This window comes from Dermochelys coriacea, chromosome 1 (genome assembly GCF_009764565.3).
Source record: "Dermochelys coriacea isolate rDerCor1 chromosome 1, rDerCor1.pri.v4, whole genome shotgun sequence".
NCBI classification, from domain to species: Eukaryota; Metazoa; Chordata; order Testudines; family Dermochelyidae; genus Dermochelys; species Dermochelys coriacea.
Genome location: NC_050068.2, coordinates 199,425,415 through 199,445,934, shown reverse-complemented (window position 1 = coordinate 199,445,934; position 20,520 = coordinate 199,425,415).

The following is a 20,520-nucleotide window of genomic DNA, read 5'->3' as shown; positions in this document are numbered from 1 at the left end:
GAGGAACCTTTTTAAACTTGGAACATACATATCTCAGTAATGTTATACCGGAGAATATTATAACTTTACATACAATGTTGCCACACATATTTTACCAGGACAGTAATGATCAGCAAATTATAAGTTTTCAAATGGTACATCACAAGGCATACTTTGTACAAAATCTATTATAGTTTTGTAAAAAGGGTGAACGTAGGGATACAGACTGTCACAGTGGCTCTTAAAGATATGGCAGATATAGTAATAGGGAGATATTCCCTGCCCATTCTGTGTGGTGGATCTTGTTAAAGCTATTTTGCTCTCCCCTTACATGCACAGGCCCCACACTGACATCCCTAGGCATAGGCACCAACTTTCCCTCTTTTCCCTGTGTGCTCGACCCCCCTCTGCTCTGGCCCTGCCCCCACTCCAGCCCTTCCATGAGGCCCTGCCCCTGCCCCGCTTCTTCCCACCCCTTCCCCGCCCCCATTCCAATCACATAGACCCTGCCCCAACTCTGCTCCCTCCCTGCCCCTATTCCAACTCCTTCTCCAAATCCTTGCCCCAGCCCCACTTCTTCCCATAAGCGTGCCATATTCCTGCTCCCCCACCATCCTCCGAGCTTGCTAATGCCACCAAACAGCTGTTTGGCAGTGGCCAGGTGGGAAATGCTGGGAGGTAGGCGGAAGAGCAGGGACACGGCAGGCTCAGGTGGGGAGGGGACCTTGGCTGCCACTGGGTGCAGAGCACCCACTAATTTTTCCTCATGGATGCTCCAGCCCTGGAGCACCCTAGAGTTGGTGCCTATGTCCCTAGGTCTTTGGGACATGTTGACAGAAAGAACAAAGGCACAAAGGCCTAAACCTCAACTTGCAAGATGAAAGTAACTCCACTAGCCTCTACATGAGTTACCCATATTCTGTCCCAGGCTCTAGTCTAAACTTGTAGGGAGCTGGGTCCTGTTTCTGCAGAAGCAGTTTCTAATTTGGTTTCATCATGGTTGCGTCAGACATTATCAGGTTTCTGACTCCTTCACACACTGCACAGTCAACCTGTGGAACTCATTGCCAGGGGATGTTGTGAAGGCCAAAACTGTAACAGGGTTTTTAAAAGACTTAGATAAGTTAATGGAGCATAGGTCCATGAATGGCTATTATCCAAGATGGTCAGGGATGCATCCCCATGCTCTGGGTGTCCTGGCCTCTGACTGCCAGAAGCTGGAAGTAGACAATAGGGGATGGATCATCGATAATTGCTCTGTTCTGTTCATTCCCTCTAAAACAGCTGGCATTGGCCACTGTTGGAAGACAAGATACTCAGCTAGATGGACCATTGGGCTGACCCAGTATGTCTTATGTTGTTATGTTGAATATGGTCCAAGGAATAGCAATAGCTGCACTCAGCCACATTCCCTCCTTTACCAGAAATGGCAGAAGCAGAAGTGAACAGCGTAAGGCCAAAGTGGCTTTAAAGAGTTTTAGGAATTATTTCCGTCATGCTTCCTGTAGGTATAAACAAGGGAGATCAAAAGACTTTTCATGTGGGGTCAGAGAGGAGAATCTCTCATAGGCCTAGTCCAGAGTGGGAGTAGAATCCAAGTTCATTGCAACTATATTTAAACACAGTGCTGATAACAGGGCTCTAATTGTGGTTTCCCAGAGCCCTGGGGACAAAGACATTTTTATATTAGATCCTTGTTAAAGTAGAGTATTACTGCCATGTTTTGGGGATTCTCCATGGTCTTCTCTCCACTACAGTTGCATCTATTTTACAGTCCCCCATTTGCAACATTGCTCCACACCAACTGTTTGGTTTTTGTAGACATTTTACAGCCATGCATTGGAACCTATGCTGCACCGGTGGAAGGAAATGGTCATCTGTCCAGTTCACATTCATTAGCACCTTCATCTGTAGCCTCGGCAAAGAGGTCCAGGATTGTGCCAGCTATGGAGATTGAACTATGCCCTGAGGGCCCCAGACCTGCACTAGACACTTTTTTCTCAAAATCCCCTCCCACTATTTCTAAAACTCCCCCATTGGTAGCCATGGTGATAACACTGACATAGACAGGCTGCTAGCAGCAGTGGAAGCATCTTCCTTCCTGGTGATAGGAGACTAAGGCACACAGAGATTAAATAGGTTTCAGAGTAGCAGCCATGTTAGTCTGCATCCGCAAAAAGAACAGGAGTCCTTGTGGCACCTTAGAGACTAACAAATTTAGTTGAGCATAAGCTTTCGTGGGCTACTGCCCACTTCATCGGAAGCATAGAATGGAACATATAGTAAGAAGATATATATACATATACATGTTCATGTTCATGTTCTTTGTATGTGTATATATAAATATATATATGTGATCTGAGGGGATCTGGTAGGACACTTGGGGTTCAATTCTTATTTACACTAAGGCCACTTTACACTGCCAGAAAGATGTAAAGGGGGCTTGGTATAAAGGAGAACCAGATTTGTGGTGTTCCTTGTTTCTAGCTGGTGAGTTGTATTAAAAAGACAGCTACAAATACACAAAATACTTTTCCTAATATTCCTTTTCAGCCCAAAAAAACCTGAGTATGTTTCATATAAGCAACCAGACTGTGGAAGGCTTCTATGAAACTTTGGAAGGTCACGCAACACAGATAGAACTGGGTGAAATTCTTCAGCCAAAACTTTTTTTGGCAAAAAATGTAGATACAGAGACACCAACATTTTTCGCAATTTCAGATTTGCTGAACTGTTCCTGGGGGTGGGGGGTGGGGGGGATTTTTAAAAATCCCCCAAAGTTAACATTTTTATTTCAACATTTTCTAAGCAACATGTTAGGATTTTTTCAATTTGAAATTTTATTGATTTTTTTTAAAAAAAAAGTTTAAAATGCTCTAGTTCAAAACGAAATGTTATGTTCAATCCAATATGATTTTTTTTAACTTTTCAGTTCACCAAAAATTTCTAAAGTGTTTCGTTTTGGGTCTACCCAATTTTTTTTTCAATTTTTCAGAACAGCCAGCAACTTGAAAGATCAGTTATTCAGCCCTGGTCTATACTAGGAGTTGAGGTCAAATTTAGCAGCATTAAATCGATTTAACCCTGCACCCGTCCACACGAGGAAGCCCTTTTTTTTTTTTTTTTTACTTAAAGGGCTCTTAAAATCTATTTCCTTACTCCAACCCTGACAAGGGGATTAGTGCTGAAATCGGCCTTCCTGGGTCAAATTTGGGGTACCGTGGACACAATTAGACAGTACTGGCCTCCGGGAGCTATCCCAGAGTGCTCCATTGTGACCGCTCTGGACTGCTCTCAACTGGCCAGGTAGACAGGAAAAGACCCGCAAACTTTTGAATTTCAATTTCCTGTTTGGCCAGCGTGGCAAGCTGCAGGTGACCATGCTGAGCTCATCAGCAGAGGTGACCATGCAGAGCTCATCAGCAGAGGTGACTATGATGGAGTCCCAGAATCGCAAAAGAACTCCAGCATGGACCAAACGGGAGGTACGGAATCTGATCGCTGTATGGGGAGAGGAATCCGTGCTATCAGAACTACGTACCAGTTTTCGAAATGCCAAAATATTTGTCAAAATCTCCCAGGGTATGAAGGACAGAAGCCATAACAGAGACCCAAAGCAGTGCCGCGTGAAACTTAAGGAGCTGAGGCAAGCCCACCAGAAAACCAGAGAGGTGAATGGCTGCTCCTGATGATGAGCTGCATGCCATTTTAGGGGGTTCAGCCACTACTACCCCAGAAAAAAGAAAAAAGGCGCGGAATGATTGTCTGCCATTGTGCTGACAGAGGGAGGGGTGACTGATGACATGGCTTATAGGGTTGCCGTACAAGGAATTAAAATCAACAAAGGAGTCGGGCTTTGTGAGAAACAGAATGGCCCCCTCAAAGATAGAACTCAAAACCTCAAAGATAGAACTCAAAACTGGGTTTAGCAGGCCGTTGATTTCATGGAGGAAGGGAGGAGAAAATGAATACAAAACAAATCTGGTCTATTTCTTGTTTTGAGCCACTTCGTCTATCTTTATACATCTTGCTGGCAGCAGACTGTGCAGTATGACCGCTAGCCATCGTCATCTCCTGGGTGTTTGGCAGAAGACGGTTCAGTATGACTGCTGGTCATCATCTTCTGCTGGCTGCTGATTAAAAGACAGTGCACTGCCGGTAGGACTCCATTGCCATGAGATGAAACTTAAAAGGGAAATGACCTGGCTGAGTCACTCCCATGTTTGCCCAGGCGCCCCTGACCTCATTGAGGTCAGTTAAAAGAGCACCCAGGACTACGTTGACGACAGCTACCAGTCATACTGCACTGTCTGCTGCCAAAAGGCAATAAACTGCTGCAGTGTAGCAATGCAGTACCACGTCTGCCAGCACTCAGGAGACATATGGTGACAGTTAGCTGAGGGGGCTCCATGCTTGCCGTGGTATGGCGTCTGCACAAGAAAAAAGGCAAAAAACAATTATCTGCCCTTGCTTTCACAGATGGAGGGAGGGAAGGGGGGCCTGCCGATATGCCAGAACCACCCGTGACAATGTTTTAGCCCCATCAGGCACTGGGATTTCTACCCAGAATTCAAATGGGTAGCGGAGACTGTGGGAACTGTGGGATAGCTACCCACAGTGCAACGCTCCGGAAGTCGACGGTTGCCTCTGTACTGTGGACACATTCCGCCGACTACATGCACTTAGAGCATTTGTGTGGGGACACACACAATTGACTGTATAAAAACACTTGCTACAAAACCTACTTCTATAAATTTGACCTAATTTAGTAGTGTAGACATACCCTCACTCAGCTTTAATCACAGTGTACTTGGAATGCTTCAGAAAATGCACTGGCATGAAGCAAAGTGACAATGTCCAGTGTGTGGTACATCTACCAAAGCAAACTGGATATCCAGTAAAGTTGAATTTAAAAGAGACAACTAGCCCTGGATTTACGAATAGTCTGGCTACATTTCAAAGACCATCTTTTTCCGCAGGCAACAGAGGTAACATCTTTGGAGCTCTGAGCAAGCTTGAAAGCTTGTCTCTTTCACCAACAGAAGTTGGTCCAATAAAAGATGTTCCTCATCCACCATGTCCCTCTAATATCCTAGGACCATCATAGCTATCACAACACGGCATACAACAATGGAAGATATCTTCTTACACAGACATTTGGGAAGAAGGTGGACAGAGGGAGAACAAAAATATATGTGATTGCAGGACTCTTTAATTACTTTAATTGCTAAGTAGTTAATTATTAAACTCGCCTCAGCCACGATAATGACAAAATGCTCAGAAATAGCTAGACAATTTCTGTGACCGCTGCTCAATATGGGTCTCATTGTTACTGTGGGCTCCCCTTGACTGGTTGTTGTATTCATCTGTTGTCTCTTATCATATACTCAGATTGTCTGAGCTCTTTGGGCCGCATTTCTATAGGTATTTAGACCCCTAAAGGTGCAGACAGGTGCTTTTGAAAATCCCACTAAGCACCTGTCTGCATCTTTAGATGCCTAAACACCTTTAAAAATCTGTCCCTTTGGGAAAGGGATCCTCTTTCATTATAAATGTGTGCAGTGCCTAGCACAATGGGGCTGATCTCTGTTTGGGGCCTCTAGGGATTCTGATCATAACAATTACTAATAAATAGCACTAGATAAGTAAAAATGCCAATAATTAATTAACGGTGGCTAATAATTTGATTGATATCATCAATCCATTACTTATTGGTTTACTTGTACTTGGCACTGTGCATTTTAATTTGTTGTTAAAGTACCCAGAGTGATGTATGGGCACTTATTCTAAATCGAAATAAACTGACATTAACTGAAATACAGAGACACAAACTTGTGCATGCACACAGCAGTCATATGAAGTTTTATATAGAGGAGCCAGCAACTGGAAAGCTCCAGATTCAACAGTGCCCTCAGGGAGCAGAAACAACAAAATCCTCCATGACACCAAAAAGCATAATCACAATAGCCACAGTACAGAAGGCAACTTCTTACCGGCAGTATCCAGAATGACTAGCAATAATGCTAATAATTCATAAAAAGCTTGTATTTCTGTAGTATCTTCCATTTTAGGTTTGAAAAGCTCTTCACAAATGTTAACAAAAACAAACCTCTTATCCCCAAAGTGAAGCAAGGTAGTACCATCCCTGTTTTACAGATGAGGAAACTGAGGTCCAGAGTAGGGAGTGGCGTGCAAAGTGAGTGCAAAAGGTTATATGGGTGTAAAATGCTACCATCTGATGTGGTAGCATGCTACACTTACTTTGTACTTCACAAAGGTGTGAATCATGACAGCCCTTGAAAAAAGGAAATGGATTAGAGTTTGACAGCAAATCTGAGGCAGAACCAGTAATAGAGTCTTTGGCATCATTCCTATTCTATCACTATATCACACTCCCTGCTTTGATTTTTTACTAAGATTACAAGCAAATTTGGAATAACTATTATTTAACTAAAAGAAAAGGAGTACTTGTGGCACCTTAGAGACTAACAAATTTATTAGAGCATAAGCTTTCGTGAGCTACAGCTTACTTCATCGGATGCATTTGGTGGAAAAAAAAAACAAACAAAAAAAACTGAGAGCTTCTACTCTCAGTTACATATTAACAGCATCACTGAAGTCAATGGGGACATTGTTATGTGTAAGTGAGAGTAGAATAGGGCCTAGTATCATAATAATTTAATTATTTTATTCTGTTCTATATAGATGCTGATACCAAACTCATCACCATAGTAGCTGAGCGACTAAGTGGCCTAAATTCTCCTTTACCATATTAATAAACCTGACTGACATTGGTTATTTGGTCTCTTGAGTATATGTCATAATGAACCAATGTGTGGTCAAGCAATTGACTACACAATCTATCAACAAGTTCAGTTATATTCCTCATTATGGCATCTTTAAGTGTCCATCTGCCTACTTCCACACTCCTGGATTTTAATATTTAATTCCATTGCACCTGAAATTCCAGAATGTTCTTTATTGAAATCAGATATCCTGGTGCTATTCTTTTAACCTATGCTTTAATACTAGAGCTCATCAATATTTTTCTGTCAAAACATTTTTGGAAAATGACTTTTTTGACTAAATGAACATTTTTTGCAAAAATATCTGTTTTCATAAAAAAATTTACATCATCTGCAAAAAAAATGAAAACAAACATTTGGAATCTTGACTGCTGATTAAACAAAACCATTTTAGTTTGGGGATTTTCAATAAAAATCAACACAATTTTGAGGCAATCAAAAAAAATAATTTTCATTGAATTTTTTCATGGGAAAATGATTTCCTATCTGCTCTGCTTAATACATTGGATTCAAATAAATAGATAATACTTAGTACTGTCTTGAGTGCAGGGGTCCCTTCCAGTCTTACATTTTTATGATTCTATGATTCTTTAAATAATCACAAGCACCAATCTTCCATAATGCCATTATGTTCTCAATTCATTTCCTCTTTATTCTCTTTCCTTTCTATGTCATGTCATTAAATTGTCTTGTGTACAATTCAAACCTCTGCATAAATAACATCTTTGATCAGTATTTGTTACCCACATGATGTCTGAGTAATTTGGGTCCCCCATTAAGGCTCCTGTTGAAGTCAATGGCAAGACTCTCATTATCTTCAACAGGGCAGGACCAAGCCGTAAGATGGCATCCTGGCTGCTTTCGACTTCTTTGTTAACTGGTTCCTCGTTAATTGGTTTAGGAATTCTGGGCCAGACCTTCAACAGTTGTAAATCAGAACAGCTTCATTGAAGTTAATATACTTACCCCAATTTATATCAGCAGAGATTCTGTCCTTTTCCTATAATATGTTGATTCATTCATAGTCTCTCTCTTTCTTCCCTACCTCTTGCCTTCCCTTTTTGCCATCTCCCTTCAGTCCTATTACAGATGCCCACGTTGATTAAGTTTCTCCTTTTTCTCATTTCTTGTATCCTTATCACTATATTTTGCGGCTGCTTTATTCATTGTCAAGTTCATAACTGGTCAAATAATTATTTGAACTCTATATTAATTTTTCCTTTCTTCCATTATTTGACACCTCCAGTCAAATTTTATCTCACTGATTCTGTAAATGCTTTTGATGTATAATTCCACCTTTCCACCTTTTCTTCCCTTTCTACAAGATCAGTGCTGACATTCCATTTGTGCCATCCCATCTGGCTTATTATGCGTCACTGCTGTAGGTCTTACTCCTCACCATTTAGACTCTGATTTAGCAAAGGGCTTATGTATGTGCTTATCTTTAAGCATATGCTTAAATCCATCCCTGTTGAGCAAAACACTTAAGCTATTCCTTGAAGTTAAGCATGTGATTAAGTCTCTTTGAAGTCTTAAATATGGCATTTAAGTATGAAAAATTAGGCCCAGAATAACCTGGTTTGGAAGGGGCCTCAAACAGTTCATATAGTCATCTAAACCTTCCTATATACTGCAATGAGTGTCAGATCTCAGCCGTGACTGATGATTCCATAACAGTGACGGTGATTCCATAATTTCCCTTGACAGATTATCAAATGACTATACAGAAACATAATACTTACAGCTTATATACCATTCTGTATGTTCAAAGCACTGTAATGGCATTAACATGGATTTTTCTACACCAGAGAGACCTTCAGTCTCTGTTGTTCGGTTTCAGTACCGTGTCTTGATGAGTGGTCTGACAGTCTGGTGCTACAAGTCTGTAAGAGGAAGTCTCACATACCTTATCTATCTAATCTTACACAATCTGAACTATTTTAGGCACATCCAAGGTGCTCATCAGCAAGCTAGCTAAGCACATTGCAAAACTAATGGTACAGCGAGTCCAGGAAGGTGCTACTTTCTCTGTCTTCTCCTGTTCCCTTTTTCATCCCATCTTATTCCTCTTTCTTTCTCCTCTTCCTCACCCTCATCCTCTTGTGAGGTTTCTTTCTTTCTCTTTAATTTCCAAATGAGACAGAGAAAGCAGGTTCCGTTCAATATATGCTTGCATGACTCCTCTACAATGTCTGAGATATGGAAGCCAATTTGCATCCCATTGATTTTCTGTGGGAACAGAACAAGGCCTATAGAGTGCAGAATAAATACTGAGTCTTTGTTACCAGGTGTAAAGGTAACCTTCTGTGGAATTAGAGATAGACATGAACCGATACACTAGATCTCAGCATCCATGGACTTCGGAAGGAGGTTAAGAAACAGATTATCTCTGTAATGGGCCCTCTCTTCTTTCAAGATTTGTAGAAGTTCAGAACTAATTTTGCAGCTTGGGCTAATTTTGCAGTGCACATACTATTTATCCCCAATGCACTGAACTTTTCTTAACACCGTTTGCTAGAGTAAACTAAAGCAAGGATTTCATAGTGTTAACTCCTTTAATAAAGTGCAAGGGTGGAGATACACTAAGGAGAATGGAAAAAAATTGTTTCTGGTGCTTCCTGCTCCTTATGATGTATGAAAGTGGCCTCATGAACGTTTTTCAAAACCATTTTTTCTCTTTGTATTTTATGTTAGAAATATCTGGCCCTGATATCCCTCTTTTTGCTGGAGGACTTTGGTCAACTTTTGGAGGACCTGAAAGGTAACATCACAGCTCTAATAAACTGCAGCAATCCCAGCTTTGAACTCAGGATAGGACTGGGAGAGGTTTTTGACTGCCTAAGACTCAACAGGCCAGACTCTGAACTCCCCTACAGTAGAGTAAGTCAGGAATAACTCTATTAAAATCAACCGAGTGATAGCAGTATAACACCAGAGTAAGCAAAACCAGAACAACACGCAGTTGAAGGCTGGGATGGATCCACCATAGGTTGAAGCTGTGAGCTATGATGTTATCATCCAGATCTTCCAAAGATTTGCCAAAGTCCTCCAGCAAAAAGAAGGAGACATTAGGCCCAGATCTTTAAAATACAAATTATAATCAGAAAGACTTCTTTGGGAAAAAGAAAAGAAAAAAACCCAGACATTTATGAGGCCTTTTTTCTCCTTCCTAACGAGCAGTAAAAGATACATCTTTTTTAAAACGAACTGTTGCTTTGTCGTTCATCTCTCAAATGATGTACAAGATGAGCTGTCACACTTTCTAACCACGCCATTGATGATGCCTGCTGTCGAACCTCATGCTGGTTACTGTGAGCTGGCCATTTTGTGGCCACATCCTGCTCCACAAACTACTACAATACGGCTAAAAACTAAACCAAGCAACTGCTCCTCATCTAGTGCATGAAACGTAACTTGAGGCTCAGGCTGGACATGACACAAGGCGAGAGGAAATATTTTTCTTTCGGTGGGCTTTTTTTCCTTTGATATTCACTCTGTGGAATGGAGAGTGGAGGCATGACAGTGGGAAGGCAAGTGAATACAAAACATCTGTGGCCAGGAGCCAAAAATCAGCCTGTATGGCTTGCAGTGAACACCCACTCATCAAAAAAGTTCCACACTCTGAACTTTCCAAAAGAATCCTTGAGGTTTATTTGTTCTGTGGGTTTTCCCCTCATAACCAATACTCATCTGTGTATAAAGGCTTTATTAAAACACTGCGTTTGTTTGGCTCATTCACTACAATGTGCTATAAGTAACACACCACTCTTGGTGGGGGAAAACCATTTTCCCCTGAGAAACAATGTACATTTTCTCTTCTCAACTCATAAAGGATGAATTATATCTATTAAATGCTATTTCACCTTTTCAGCAGTTTAGCCTCACAACAACATTGTGAGGGAGGCAAACGTTGTCCCCATTTTACAGCTGTAGCAAACTGAGGCACAGAGAGGTTAAATGATGCAAGTCTGCGTTGGAGTCAGGACTAGAACGCAGAGTTCCCGATGCTCATGCCTTTGCCATACTCACAAGCCCATCCTGCATGTAATCAATGCTTATGCTGGCTGTAAATCTGTTTCCGTTCTGACAGCCAGCCTCTGTGATGTGGGCAGGGAGACAGGTGTGTAAGATGGCCTATGCTTTCGAAAAGCTCCAGCAAAAGATGTTGAAATTGTTTCGAACATTTAAAAACTACAAACAAAAGAAATCGTATCTCCTCTCCTGGACTGTCCTGTGCAGACGTGGCGATAAATAGCCAGATCCTCACCACGTGTAAAACCAGCATAGCTCTTTTAAAGTCAATGGAGTTATGACACTGAGGATCTGGCCCCATGTGTCTGAAGCTCCCAATGCTAGTCTTGTACTTTGGGATGGGCTCCCCTTCCTTTTTAGGAAGAACAGCATTGCAAAAATGTTATTAGAACTTCTTGCACTTGCAATGCCTGTACAGCATGCACCTGTGTGTTTTACAAATGTTGATTATTCTGTTGGGTTTAGATGCTTGGGATAAGGCCATTAGCTCAGATCCTGCTGAAATGGTTCAGCCTACACCTGTTTCTCCTCAGTGTGAACAGGAAGCCACAAGAGCTGGTGTTACAAGAGCTCTGCCAGTCCTCCTAACTCTGTCTCATAGTTCAGTGCCTCAGCTCTGGAAAACATTCAAAGCCCCCGTACCCAGCATTTGTGTTGGGAACTCTGGGAGAAGGAGTCCCAGAATACACCCAGTCTAAAGAAGGCTGTAAATAGATACGCCGGAATCGTTCTGCCAGAACCAAGTGAACATTGTGAACATTGGTGAACATTGCTGACCAAGCCCTTTCATGTAATCTATGTACCTACAGTAGTTCTCTTGCTGGGCATGGACACATCACTACTGGCCTTTTTGGAGCATACCTGATAGCTATTCAATGGCCTGTGTGAATTGAGATGGTATTCTCAGTCCTCTTCTTGATGGACAAGTGTCTGCATCACAAAAAATCCTCACTACTTGACAGTGTGTCTGGCAGGCCCTACATTATTGACCTTTATCCCAAAGGTACTGGATTATGGACAAGAAAATTAAACCACCCTCTAAAAAAAAAAAGAGACAAATCCAGGGAGCCAATGCCCAGCCTGAGTAACAGGCTGTGTACTGATTATTGGCCTACTGGGAGACTGGGGAGCCTCCTCTCTCCTAGAGACGATGAGCTGCCGAGCCACTCTGTAGAGGATACTTCAGCCCAAAGATTAACTTTATCCTTTATGACCACAGCATGCCCCCTGAGGGAGGGAGACCTGGAGAACTTTCCCAGCAGCAGCAAATCCTCTATTCCAGATGTTCTCAAACTGTGGTCTGCGAGCTCCATTCAGGTGGTCCGCAGATAGTTCCCTCTAAGGTGTACGCCTTGGCAGCCACACACGAGAGAATGAAGGGCCACCCAACTAATTAGTGGAGCCGCACAGGTTTGGCTCCACTAATTAGGTGCCTGGACCCTGGAGAAGACGCACATATAAGGTGAGGTGGTGGCCTTGTGGGAAAAGGGGATAGGTGGGAGGGGGCAATGGGATGAGAAGAGGGGATGGGGGGGATTTGGGATGTGCAGGTCTGCGATGGCCAGAGAAAAAGGCAACTTTCCCCAGCTCCAGGGCTGTGGCTGCTGGGGAAAGATGGCCCTCCTTTCCAGCTCCAGCTCTGTGGCTGGGGACAGACCCCACTCCTTCCCAGCCCCAACTCGGGGGCTGCTGCAGAAGGAAAGAGAGGGAGAGACACCCCCCCCCCGGCTCCTTCCCAGCCCCAGGGAAGAGGCTGCCACAGCGGGGGAGAGAGGGCACATCCATCACATTAGAAAGGTAAGACTACTGATATTAAAATAAGTTGTGTGCTTTTATTTGTAGAACAAAAAAACCACATTAATTATTATTAAGTTTTTTTATATAGCGCTTTTATCCAAAGCACTTTACAATAGTTAGCTAACCATACAAACAACATTTGGAAAGATCATTACATGGTCTGCCGAGACCCTCAGCAATTTTCAGGTGGTCCGCCAAAAAAAAAAGTTAGAGAACCACTGCTCTAGTCCCTCTTCTGCCTCTGCTCTGACCAGCCCCTATCCCACCCTTTGTATACTGCCCTGTAGGGAGCACCTGGTGGAGGTGAGCTCTGCATAGTCTCCCAAATCCAGCCCTCCACACCTTGGGTGGTAGACCCACACCTTTTCTGCTGCTGGACAGCTTGTGCAGCTGCAGCTACGAGAGCTGGATTTGCCCCCACGAAAAGGCTTTCAACCATTCACAAAGCAGCAAGGTGTCCAGCCACTGGGAGAAAACTGCTTTCTTTCAATTGATTGGGGGGTGGGGGGTGGAATTTTAGCTGGTTAGTACAGAGATGGGGGTGATTAGTTTCCAGTGGAGACTGGAATAGTATTCTGATTCATTTCTAAAGCCATTTGACATTTACACTGATGACAAGGAGCAGGCTGGAAGGGAGCAAACGGAAACAGTGGGAGTGGTGAAGCCACAATCAGTCTTTTGTTCAGCAGATCAATTGTTTCACTTGGAAAAAAATGCACCTGACAGGAGCTCATGTTTCCTCTAATGCTGATCATGTACATTAGTCTGCGTGAGACCAGCTGATAGATCTCATTCCAGTACTCACTAATCAAATCACTAACAACACCATCAGAAATGAACGCCAGCTGGCTGCAGGGCTGGCAGCCTCGGCAAAGAGGCCAGGGAACAATGAGCCACAAGGATAGAGCGACACTCTTGCCACTCTCTGTGGTCTCTGGAGGGCAGAGCATTTGTAGGGGTGGGTTGGGGGACTCTGGGAATCTTGGGCTGCCCCTGACCATGCTGTAGCGGTTCTGTAGTTAAACAGAGGGACTTCTGTTGCCTGGAGCATCAAGCAGCAACTTTCACCAGTGCTAGAACTTGCTCAAAAGTAAATAAAAAAAAGCAAGCAAGCAAGAATCATCTACAAAGGTTATAAGGAAAAACAGCATTGCAGACCTTACAGAGAACCTAAAAATAAGTCCCCAGGCCGTTTATGGGACATGGTAATGGAGGAGGAGGGCACACTCCATTTACGGCATGTTTGAAATGTTTTCTTAATGCAGCCCTGCATTGATTTGTGACCACACCCACCCACCTGTTTAGTTAGAGCTTTCAACCAATATTTAAGAGCAGTTTATTATGCTCCCCATGTCTGACATACTGTTGCAATGCACCAGCATGAAATCATTATTTAAGCCCTGACAGAATGCAGAAAAGACAAACAAAAGACCTTAGCTTGCCACGCCACTGACCCAGCTAGAAGAACGTGTTTAGAACAAACCATCCAACCCATGGGTATTTTTTGCCTTGCAAATCTGAGGAGCTGAGAAATGAATTAAAGTTTCCCAGAGGAAATCAAAATCCTTCAAGCTATGGCTCAGTGTGTGAGGAGGGAGTGGAATGACGGTATCGTTGTTCCAGTTCCAACTCTGCCTCTAACTGATGCTCTATCTGGCCTCTGAGAGGTCACTACTTCTCTTTGGGTGCTGCTCTACATTGGCCTATCTCTGCTCCCACTGAAGTCCATAGTGAAACTCCCATTGAGTCAAGCCAATGTTGAGCGCCTTTGAAAATCCTGTCCTTTGTGCCTGGGTTTACCCACCAAGAAAATGGAGATAATAATCTTTCTCAACCTCATAGGGGCCCTGCTCTTACCCCCAAAGTTCCCACTGACATCAACGGAGCGGGGTCAGCCCCATGGTGGTATGAAGTTAACTAATGCCTGTAAACCGTCTTGACATCCTCAGATTTAAGGTACCACTGTGCAGGAGAGTGAAGTACTGGTATGTACACCACAAAAGTAAAAACTTTCTCAAGTGCCTTTGGGTGGAAATTGGGCAAATAAAAGTGTAGGTTAAATCTCAGGTGACATTTCCTAATGGCGCGGATCTGTTAGACTTCGGAGAAATCCCCCAAGAAAAGTCATGGAAGCTCCAGTGTTGAGTCATTTAAAACAGGAGGGGGGCTAAAGCAGTGAGGAATATACTATTGGGAACAATCTTGGGTTCACCAGAAGATGGACTAGATGAACTAATCTGTAGGGCAAAAAGTCCTGAGATCTTTACTCAACGTTTACTGAGTCCTTACTCAAGCAAAACTCCCATTGGCATCAGTGGGAATTTGGCTGAATAAAAAAGTGACTGAGGACTTGAGGATCTGGCCCAGCGGCTTTAGGCGTAAGTAGCCAAATTCATGGGAACTGGCTATAATTCTCCATTTTCATGGGAATTCTTTTCAGCAGAGCTAAAGCAGATGCTTGGAACGAGTTTCACATCTTGGAAGACCTAGGTGACCTAGAGGGTTTATGCTCATCTCATGATTCAGCCAAATATCAGCTCCTGTTCTCTGGCCGGTTCGGCCAAGGATTGTGTAAAAGGTTCGCCAGGAAGCCTGGGGTGGGACAGTGTTGTATGCATTGAGTGTCTTTGTGCTTGTGGCTCCCCAGGTGGTATGGGCAACCTTTGTGGTGCAAGATGTATGTTCTCTTCACCCAGAACCATCCTTTAAAGTCTACAAAAGCAGACTAGCACAGGGAGTGAATGGTTAGTGAGCCATTGAAAGCTTATGTAAAATGGGACAGTGAAGGAGATGCCAGGCCGAGATAATACTGCAAGGAACGGCATGTAATGTGAACACTCCTTCCCTCTCGCTGGCTCCAGGTCAGATGTGCTCAGAAGACAAGTCAAAAGACGATGGGTCAATTTATCCCCATGTAAGTCCATTCAAGTCAATGCAGAGTTGCTCCTTCCAGGAGGCACTGTGCCTCTCTGAGTCTCTCAGGGAGCCCCTAGGGTGATACATAGACACATTGTGGCTCTAGGGAATAGCCCTGAACAAGGGACAATCTATCCACTAGACCCCAAGTGTTTCACTTGAGATTGCCTATTGTTCATTTGCCCTGTCAGCTGAAGCAATGATCATGGGGAGTTGTAGGAGCTACACTCTGCTCTTGGTGATGCTGGTGCTGCGGGCCCGGGTGTCACCGAGCGGATTTTTTTTGCCCTGAATTACGACAAGATTCTTGTTAAATACTCCACTGGGGTTCTCCCACTCAAAGCACAGCATGTCCCCGATGTGATGGTGGTGTATTATTTGTGAAAACACAGCGTGCACCTGACCAGATTTGGTGCCAATAACAAAGGAGGAGGTGGAGTGTTACAAAGCACAACCTGCGGTGGATGCCAAAAATAGCTGATAAGAATTCCTTGAGCAATGGGGAAATAACAAACTCGTATCTTAGCACCAGCAGAGATCCTGGATTAAGCTGGGGACTGGCATGCTGGATGGCTGAGGGGCTGGTAATGGGATATAAAGATTTTCATCACAGTGTCATTGGTATGAATTCACCAAGTCAACAGTGACTGAAGTTCATTACAAGCTGACAGCCCTTCGGTGTGAAATAATCTGGGGGCCTCTGGCCAATTGCTAGTGAACCGGTGGGTATGTTATCAAAGCCACCGTCACATTTGAGCCAAGGGTCCAAGAACTGTAAGATTAGGATGCTGTTAACTCCACTCTTGCTCCTGCAGGGGTTTCTCTCTCAGGAAATGCTGACAGGGTAGGGCAGGGGACCAGCCTTGCTGACACCCATGCTGTACTTACTTTGTGGAGGAAGGAAGCTCTTCAGGGCTCTCAGTCTAGGACCTTTCAACAGCACTAAATTCAATTTAAAGACCAAGATACTTTGCAAAGGAGCTAGTTTCTGTGGCCCTTGGCTTGTGACTAAGGCCATGTCTACACAGCAATCGGTGGTGTGACTGCAGTGCATGTAGACCTTCCCAAGCTTCCTTCAATGTAGGTACCAATAGCAGTGTAGCTATGGCGGCACAGGTTTCATCCCGGCCTAGCTACCCACATACACGCTCCGGGTCCTGGACAGGCTTGTACAACCTGCACTGGAGTCCGTGCTGTTGTGGCTTCACTGCTATTGGTACCTGAGCTAGCTAGATTAAAGCTAGGTCAGGTATGTGTACACTGGCTGCAGTCACATATACCCTGACTGCAGTGTAGCTGTACCCTGAGAGGGAGGGCATTGGAAGGCTGTGGAGGGAAAGACACCAACAGGGTCCCTACAGCCATCTCCAGCCATCTCATCCCCTTTCCACCCGAGAAGGCGGGCTGCTGTTCGGGGAGCTGGCAATTCAATCCGTACTTGCTTTGTGAGTGTGAAGTTTCCCAAGCCACGCTCCAATGATTGGAGACAGAATGCTCTCTCCCTTCTAAATCCTGAGAGGTGCTTTAGGGAGTGGCTGGGCTAACAAACATGAATTGGAGTCTTCCGAATGAGAAGCAAGAAAGGCCTTTTGAACAGAATAACAACTCCATATGCAGTTGTTTGCCAAAGGTGGGTGAACTGGTGTTCCTTTGTCAGCTTATGGAATCGCTACTGAGATGGTGTCCCAAGGGCTTACTCCTCTCTTCTTAACTCCCTCCAGTTCAGTGTTTTTCCTTAATGCTGCAAACCCACACCTGTTTGCTGGCTTGTTCTCAGTGTTCTCCATGTCGACAGAGTACAGTAAACAGGAGGCTCTAACTGCCATCAGGCCTGTTCTCTGAACTCTTGTAACAAGATGCCTTTACTACTAGTGTTTTGCATTTCTACGGCATCTTTCACCCCAGACACATTAACAAAAGTAGCCTCACCGTCCCTTTTGAGGGCCTGTAGGCCAAGGATCATTTCTTCCACATATGTTGAGTAGCAACTGATTCTCCCATCAAGAGCAACTGCCCTGGGGCCGGCGATTTAAAAGGGCCCAGGGCTCTGGATGCCACTGTCGCTAGCAGCAGGATATCACAGTTATTCCTGAGGGCATGCTGCACCAAAAAAATTAAAATTCTGTGCACAGTATTTTAAAATGTTGCAAAATTCTGCAAGCTTTATTTGTCAATAAATAAATGTGGAAGCTCCAGCATGACAGTGGGGAGCACAGGCCACTGGCTGCACGAAGGTGGGAGATCACCCTGCAGCCTCCCCATCCCCCACCCCTGGGACATGGACTCGGTGAGGCTGCACCCGACCCTGACACAGCATAAGGTCTGGACCTACCCCAGAAACACTCTGGGGCCTTGCCCTCAGTGCACCAGCTGTGGGACAGGCAGGGTCAACCAGGCAGGATCCAATGTGGGAGGGGCTCAGTGTAAGGTGAGAGGATGCTGTGTGGGACAACCTGGGTGCAGGCCGCTCAGTGCGGAGTCTAGGTGTGGGGGGATCTGGATGCACAGAGGCTCACTGGGGGAGTTCCAGGTACAGGGGCAATGGAACTCTGCAGGGGCTTCCAGGTGAAAGAGGTCAGGGCTCAGCGGAAGGATCTGGGTGTGGGGTCTGAGCGGGAGGCTCTGGTGCTGGGGGGAGTGGGGCTTGGTGGGGTGGAAGTCTGGGTGCACCTAGTTGGAGGCATCTCTTTTCTGTTCTTTTATCTGTCTACTCCTGTCAATCATTCAGCTCTGCACAGCTCTCCATCTTGCAAGCAGCACTGTGTGAGCGGTTCTCTGCATCCACATGGCACCCCCGTACAGTGAATGGAGCTTTGTGTGGGTGCAGGGCTCTGCTCACATGGAACAGTTTGCAGGAATGGGGGGCTTATATGGTCAATCACACCTTACAGCTCCTCCATTGTTCAGAGTAACACCCAGTCTGCCTCAAGCCACGGCAGCTTCATTTGCTTGCCTTATTTCCCTGTAGCTCTCTTTTTGATCATTTAATTTTAACTCCTTTATTTTTAGATTTTCTCTTTGATGATTTGTGCTGGCCAATGCAAAGACAGGCACCCAGGGTCAAACTCTGAGCTCCTTACTCAGTAGTTTTTACCTAGTCTTACTCAGGCAAACCTCCCATGAATTCCCCATCATCCCCTTGTGATCTGACCCTACTGCATAGGAGAAAGGGGTGTCATCTGCTCCCATGGCAGGTGACATGTGCTCCCTTCCCCCACTTTCATTGCTCTCTGCGAGGGTCAGAGCTGCATGGGGGGCATTGGCGGGCCTGTAGCACAAGTGGGGAGAGCAAGGTTAGGATGAGGTGGGGAGATTCACACCCAGGGCCAAGGCTTGTGAGCATATCCCTGCTGCAGCATTCCGAGTCCAGCTCTGTGCCTGGTGCCTTATCTGAAAGGTCAGACAAGAGAGAAAGAACAAATAGCACCAGTAAAATATTAAACCACATTTCCCAGATAAGCAACTGGGGCTGCTTCATTAAGGAAACATACCCAGGGAAACCATCTGGAGTTGGCTGGAGAAGGGATTTTTAGCTGGCAGGATCCCCACCCTCCCACGGCTCCCAGAATACAAGCCTCCCCTGACTTATATTCACTTTAAAAAAAGAAGAGCGAGGAGGCATCAAACAATGGTCAATCAATCCCATTTGTTCTGCTTAATGGAGAACAAACTTGCAGCGGGGACTGGGCAATTATAGCTCCAGGTACGTTTGTTCCTTCACCATTATGTTCTCTGGGGCAACTGGATGATTCAGGATGATGGTGGTTTACATGACCTGCGGTTGCATAAGGCACTGCTGTTCCAGCAGCCCTGGAGCACCTGCTAGCCAGAGACCCATTCTCGATTCCCTATCCCCAGTTCTGTAAACCTTAAGCATGTGCTTCAGTGCTTTGCTGAATCAGGACCTATATACGCAGAAAGGCTGGTGGTTATCTGACAGACCTTAAAGACTAGACTCCTCTAAACTTACCAAGGGCCAGACTATAATGATGGTTACACTGATATACATCCAGAATAATCCTGTTGAATAGAGATCCTCTGCATTTGTACTGGTCTAACCTACCAGAATTGGTCTTGAGGACCATGGGCCACGCACATCTCCAGAGACACTCCACTCAGCCAATGGGATTATTCATGTGACTGAAAAATGTGCCAGACCCTTAAGTTGCAAGCACCTCAGGGCAGGGGCCCTTCCTTTCATTTGACTGTGAAGCACAGTGTACTTCAGTACTGTTATTTATACATATATATATATATATATATATATATAAGAGCCAGATCCTGGTCCCTTGAATCAGTTGCCACTGATTTCAGGGACACCTAGATTTGGTCTGAACTAATAAGTACCACAGAGAATAGCTGGGTGCACGCAGTCACGTACACAGGTTTCAGACACCACTTTTTCAGGCTGTCTGTGGCAATAGCTACAGTGACAACAGAGAAGCACTAACTAGAGCTGGTTGGAAAAGAGCTAGTGTCGTCCTCACTAATTTTTGGGGAAAAAATGAAACATTTTGTTTTTTCCAATTTTTTTCACAAATATTTCCCAGTTTTCTTGACAAAGAATTGAATCCCAAATAACTTTCTGAAAACGGGAACATTTTAGAACCAAGTGAAGATTTTCACAGAAGATTTTCCATATGGATGGAAGACTTTCAACCAGCCCTATTCATAAGCATGTACCCCCTTCCCATCCTTTCAAGGTTTGCTGAGCACACAAGAAAAATGAACGAAATGGTCTGGACAAAATAGCTCCAGAGAGAAGGACAAAGAAAATCCCAATGGTGACAGAGTTTGCCAATTCCATCTCTGCTGTAAGTCCATCCATTGAAATGGCTTTACACCAGGAATGGTTTTGGCCCCGGTAAGTTTGTTTCATTTTCCAGAGAGTTTGCTCCATGCAGCTTTTTTTGAATCCATGATTTAATGGATTTCTCTCCTGCAAAATAAAATCTGAAGACTAGGAAACTCTTTCCTCAGATCCATCCCC